Below are 5,838 nucleotides of genomic sequence, written 5' to 3'. Positions count from 1 at the left end.
ATAACGTTTTTTGAGTGGTTGGTTAGGACACTTTCTTTAGGCTTGTGCGGTGAGACGTCACCATGGCATGACGGAAGGAAGCTACTTTCCAAACACCAAAACAATAAAGGCGTCGAGCTAACGACGTAAAACAAGCGCTTGTTGGAAGGCACCCCAACGGTTGTAAATTTTTGTCTATATTTCAATATTTGAGGTATTTTGGTGAAATGGAGAGAGCTGGAACACCAGATTCTGTTCTTACTTTTCAGGTTTTTCTGTCATCCGCTAAGCGAGCCTAGCTCCGCTAAGCGATGACAATAGAATTTTGTTTTTCTGCTCTGTACCAGTGGGGTTCCTATTCCACTTGGTTCACTCATTTTTCCCACTTTCACCAAGGCTATTTAGTAGTAGATACTAGTTTTATTTTTTCTAATTCTTTTATTGGTTGTTTGTACTCGAATTTTGTCGGTAATTCGAAGATTTTTGAGGTGATTTTCCAAAGCTTGAGTGTTTCAACTTGCAGACGTATGGTAGGATATTGTTTTTGAAGTTGTATCATTCAAGGTACTCATTTATCGCTTTCTATAGCGTAACATTTTTAGGAAACTTTTCATTTGTACAATTACCATACCATTCATTCTTTTGCATTACTTGCTTATTGATTGAATCACTTTAGTTCCCAAACCATAAATGTGAGGATGCTTTCCATTGTTTATATATGCTGGAGGCCACAATCTTTGTTTTAACTGGATTTTATTATGCTTAATCCACTACAAAAAAAAAGGTCTCCTGCCACGCCCAAGAAACCGAGGCTATATGCAAAATAACCGTGGCGTAACGCTGAGGCCACGGTTTGGCCACGAAAATCCAACTGTGGAGTATGCGGCCGTGGCCTAAAGTAAAGTCCACGGTTTTTTGGTATAGACCACGCCTTTTTGACAACCGTGGCTTTTTTAGGCCACGGTTTAGGTAGCTTGATTAAGGCCGCGGTTTGTACTTGCCATGACTGCAAAACTGTGGCCATATGGTATGCCACGGTTTCAATTTAATGTTTACGATACAGTTTTGGTTCAAGATATAGCCACGGTTTGGTTATGACCACAGATTTAAAACCGTGATTATATGTTATGCATTCTAAACCATTTATCTTGCCACAGTTTATTTGTGTATCATTACATAAATATGTCATATATATATATATATATATATATATATATATATATATATATATATATATATATATATATATATATATATATATATATATATATATATATATATATATATATATATATATATATATATATATATATATATATATATATATATATATATATATATATATATATATATATATATATATATATATATATATATATATATATATATATAATTAACAATAATATTGATGATTAGAATTTAATTAATTACAAGCAAATTAACATTTTCGTCAATAGAGCTGATATAGAATTAAATTTAAAGAATAAGTAAATAACATTTTTCCTAAACTATTCATCAATGATAAATTCTATTTTACATGTATGTTGCTTATATATATAAGCTCAGGATGCAGCAAGAACTGATAAAAAAAAATCTAAATTTAAGACCGAACTTCATAAACCCAAGCAATTACATTGGTTATATCAATTGAGTTAGACCAACAAAATACAGGTGCTGATTAAAAACTGAAGAATAATAACTAATGTCTTTATAAACGGCATCAATAATATCATGTGGAAATTCTAAGGGTGACAGCTAGCATGTTGAGAAAGAATGCAAAATGGTAGCATCAACCTCAAACAAAATTGCGGATTCAAATGAACATCATGTCAGTCAGCTTTATTTCTAGTTGAACATACACCAATCCAAGCTGCTCACAAGTATGCTGCATAAAAAGATAAAGTGCAGCAATGATGAGGTTTATAGTAAGATAGAAGTGGTGAAATAAATACTTACACAAGTACCAAATTCAAAAGAACCACAAACAGCAATGTCACACTTAAATACCATAAGTATTATATTAATAATTCTAACATTCAAGTCATGCATATGTTTCTCAAGGTGACAGCTAGCATGTTGAAAAAGAATGCAAAATGGTAGCATCAACCTAAAACTAAAATTAAGGTGATGTTAATATTTCTTTAGTCCTTGCTATTTGATTCTCTTGCAAACCAAATCCATGCTCTAAACTAAAGCAATTTGGGTGGTTGACATTCCAAATCAATGACACATGAACAACCATATTGTTTACACCAGGACTATAAGAATTGGTAATGATCCAAATATGTCTATATTTTTAGTATAATTTAATATGCATGTATGCATGTTTCCTAGAAGGTGAAGTTAGCTAACTAAGATGCTTTAAGAGTACAAATCACACTTATACTACAATAATGAAACAAAACACAAAGCACACAATGTTAAAATGAGTTATCTCTGTCCTACTTTTGCCTACTTCCATATATCTAAAACCATGACAGCACTGTAAACTCTCAATATCTTAGAGCAGACCGACCGAAAAATATACAAATCACATACAAAAGGTCAGGCAATGAATGAAGAGAAAAAGATAAGAGTCACACACCCAAATTGCAGCACAACTTCCGCAGACCAAACAACATCCATTGTGAATGCAACCAAATGACTGATACAGATAGTGAAGTTGAATCAATTTCAATTATTCAAATAGTATACTAACATATTGAAAATTAAATAATCATTTTTAAAGAAACAAATTAAATTAATAGTAATTAGTAATACCTGTTCAATATACTTCAGAACACTTTCATCTGTTAACTTATTGAATCACTCTTTGACGCCTCAGTTCTGAACTAATCGGGGTGCCATCCTTATTTCTAATATAAAACTCCTAGAATATAAACAATTTTAATATTAAATAAGGCACATAATGAAAGCTATAAAACAAAAAACAAGAATGAAATAGATATTTTGAAACAACTTAATCTAAATTAATACAAGAATGAAACAACTTAATGTATTTTGAAACTGTCAGCCATAAAGTCACTATCATCTCGTAATTCTAAGCATTCTACATAGTTTAGCTCAATCCAATGGGTAGTATGTGAAACTATATCATCAACTCAATTATAGGCAGTTTCATAATCACCGTAGCAGTTACAATGAAATTACAACACATAAGTTTTGTTTGCAACCAATGGCAGTTACCATGAAATCATCATGTTTCACCCAACATGCTAAAATTAATAATACAAATTCAGGGAAGTCTTGTTTGCTAACCAATCACTTTATGCTAAAGAAAATTGAAACCATAAAATTGCAGAAAAAATAATAATACAAATCCATATAAAACCATTGATTAATAACTAAAATACTAAATCATCATGTTTCAACCCAACCTCCTAAAAATAAAGTTCCTTCCAACCTGCTAAAAGCCACCGAATACAACCTATCCAAAAATAATCCACTGACAGTGAGAAATTCAAAGCAATAAGAACGCCTAAAATAACTTAATAATTTATAAAGACGAGATCACAAACAGCATTTTAAATTTGTAAGATAATACTCAACAATGTTAATGACATTCTTTCAAACAGTTACCAAGCAAACAAAGTTATATTAATTATGGTAAGAAGCCAATAAATCAACAATATTAGCGTCAGAGAAGAATTAGATATTGCATTGCTTTTAAATCCACCGCCAGCAACACACCGTGGAAGATATAGATATTGTTCCCGAAAGTTAGCGTTAGATCAAATCTTCTTGGCTGCTTTCCACTTCCAAATGTCATCGGGATTTGCAAAATTTTCTGCCGCATAAGGTAAACCTTTGATGGATAGTTCGGGGGCAGGTGGTGCAAGATTTGATAAGTTGACTAAAAACAACCGATAAAAAGTCATATTCAATGATACTTAATAGTTAAATGTTTAATAAATAGCTCATTTACATGTGTAACATGAATCTAAATTTACATAATTGTCAATTCCTGTCAAGTGAAAACTTACAGAATCTATGTGGCTTCCATCATATACTAAGTACTCTTCCCATTAGTATTTGATATATTTGAGTCAACCGACACATTTCGAGCTAACCCCAACCGCATATCAGAACCCCAACTGCACTATAACAGAAGAATCATGTGTTTCAACCAAAGATCATTAAACATTAATGATCGATTATCGGTAAAAAGAACTGATGTGAATGTTGAAGGACTTGAAGTACCTGAATTATCGAGTATTCAAGGTTACAGAAAATATGTAGGGTGGACGATATTCTTTAAAAATCCAATTGACACATGATGAGAGGCAAAGCCATGGGTGCTAAATAATCGTAACAGAGAATAATCAAACTTGGTTGATAAGCCAAGAAAACAATCAACACATTAAGGGATTCATTTCTATGTTCTAATATACCATCAACAAGTACGAAATATTGCTGTAAGAAAATAATCAACACATTAGGAAGTAGAATAATTGATGTCTCAAACTTCCAATGTTTCCATCCAAATTCAGATCTGACCCTGTACAATTTTCATAGTATGTCAAACAACACAAGAATATTCATAATAGAAGTCAGTAGTTATAGAAGTAGAAGTACACGACAAGACACAAACATTGATAAGAATATCTCCTACAAGACACAAACATTAATAGTGGCTTTATAGCTCACAAACACACATAGATATTTTAATCAAAAGCTAACCCAAAACACACATAAAAACTAAAGTATGAACCAGATATACTAAAATTTGAGTTACTGACCTATATAGAATAACCAATTAAAGTTTCACGAGCTAGTTGGAAATTCAAAGATCGTAGCAATGTACCTAGAAAACATCAGCCTGAAAAGACAAACACATCAAACAAAGCTAACAAATATTACTTAGATTGTAATGTAGTATAATTTATAAAAGTGAGAAAAGTTGACAGCACCTTGTGTTTATAACCAGAGTTATGCTGCTTTCTAACAGATGGCTGCAACATTACCCAAAGTTAGCAACATTTGCATTGTCCATTGTGGCTAACAATGGAAATTATAGTGAGTGAAACTCTCATTTATCAGAAAATAACTTACAGAATCGTGAGTCAAATAGGTATCGCAGGAGTCACGGTAGTACCTGCAAGGGAAATTGAACAAAAATGAATGAAATGATGTGAATTGGATGAAAAGTGAAACATGAAGGTTTGATATTTTTGTTTGAGGGAGTGAGTTGCAGTACTGAGGCATTGGTGTTTTAGTGTTTCATCAGCGAACTGAGTGGTGGCGTCGTCTTAGAGGAAAAGAACGGAATATTTCAAGGAGATATCCAAAAGGGTACGCAGATCTGACTCTACTTTTTGAATAATGGAAAGAAATTCTTTACCTCTATGACTCATTTCCATCACGCTCATACCAGATCCACGCCAGTTGTAGAGCTCCGATTGGGTCTTATGGAGGACGTTTTCAGGGAGGGCGTCGGGTCCGGCAGCAAAGTTGAAGACACGATTTCAGGATTGAGGTTGGGTTTCGGTTTATGGCCCGGCTTGGTTCGTGGCGGCGCATTTGACGGAGATGGGTTGGTGTGTTGCAAAGAGAGATTGTTGGGGGATGGGTTTTTTGAGGACAAAATTAGGTTAAGAAGTACCAATGACACTTGTATCGTTTTCAATTCTTTTTCTTTTTTTAATTAAAAAAATTAAAAAAATAGAAAATAAAATAATTAACGAGGGAGAATCTAAAAAAAAGAGGGAAGTTCTGGCGGACTATATTTTTTGGGCTTAGGCCACAGTTGGAAGTAAAAATTATAATGCCGCGGTTTTTATTTGCGGCTTAAAGTATCTACAGCTTATTAACCGTGGCAAATGAAGAAAAGACCACAGTTTCACACTCCAGATTCAACAT

General features: G+C 33.0%; 1 long non-coding RNA gene across 18 annotated transcripts; it reads right to left on the bottom strand.

Annotated features, from left to right (window-relative positions):
* Positions 1 to 1,574: 1,574 nt before the first annotated feature.
* LOC131661055 (uncharacterized) lies at positions 1,575 to 5,555 on the bottom strand. Of its 18 annotated transcripts, none has more exons than XR_009301104.1 (9): positions 5,321 to 5,555; positions 5,032 to 5,074; positions 4,890 to 4,931; positions 4,180 to 4,798; positions 3,670 to 4,078; positions 3,357 to 3,406; positions 2,740 to 2,848; positions 2,564 to 2,623; positions 1,575 to 1,864 (listed from the first exon to the last, which is right to left on the bottom strand). It is a non-coding gene; the product is annotated as an uncharacterized LOC131661055 (long non-coding RNA). The 18 variants fall into 18 exon arrangements; XR_009301108.1 differs by having other exon boundaries at positions 3,963 to 4,078; XR_009301113.1 differs by having other exon boundaries at positions 3,963 to 4,073.
* Between the last annotated feature and the right edge of the window lie 283 nt (positions 5,556 to 5,838).

The sequence above is a fragment of the Vicia villosa genome, linkage group LG3 (genome assembly GCF_029867415.1).
Source record: "Vicia villosa cultivar HV-30 ecotype Madison, WI linkage group LG3, Vvil1.0, whole genome shotgun sequence".
Lineage (NCBI taxonomy): Eukaryota > Viridiplantae > Streptophyta > Magnoliopsida > Fabales > Fabaceae > Vicia > Vicia villosa.
Note: the sequence above shows the minus strand (reverse complement) of the source record. Positions and strands in the feature narration are given on the sequence as shown.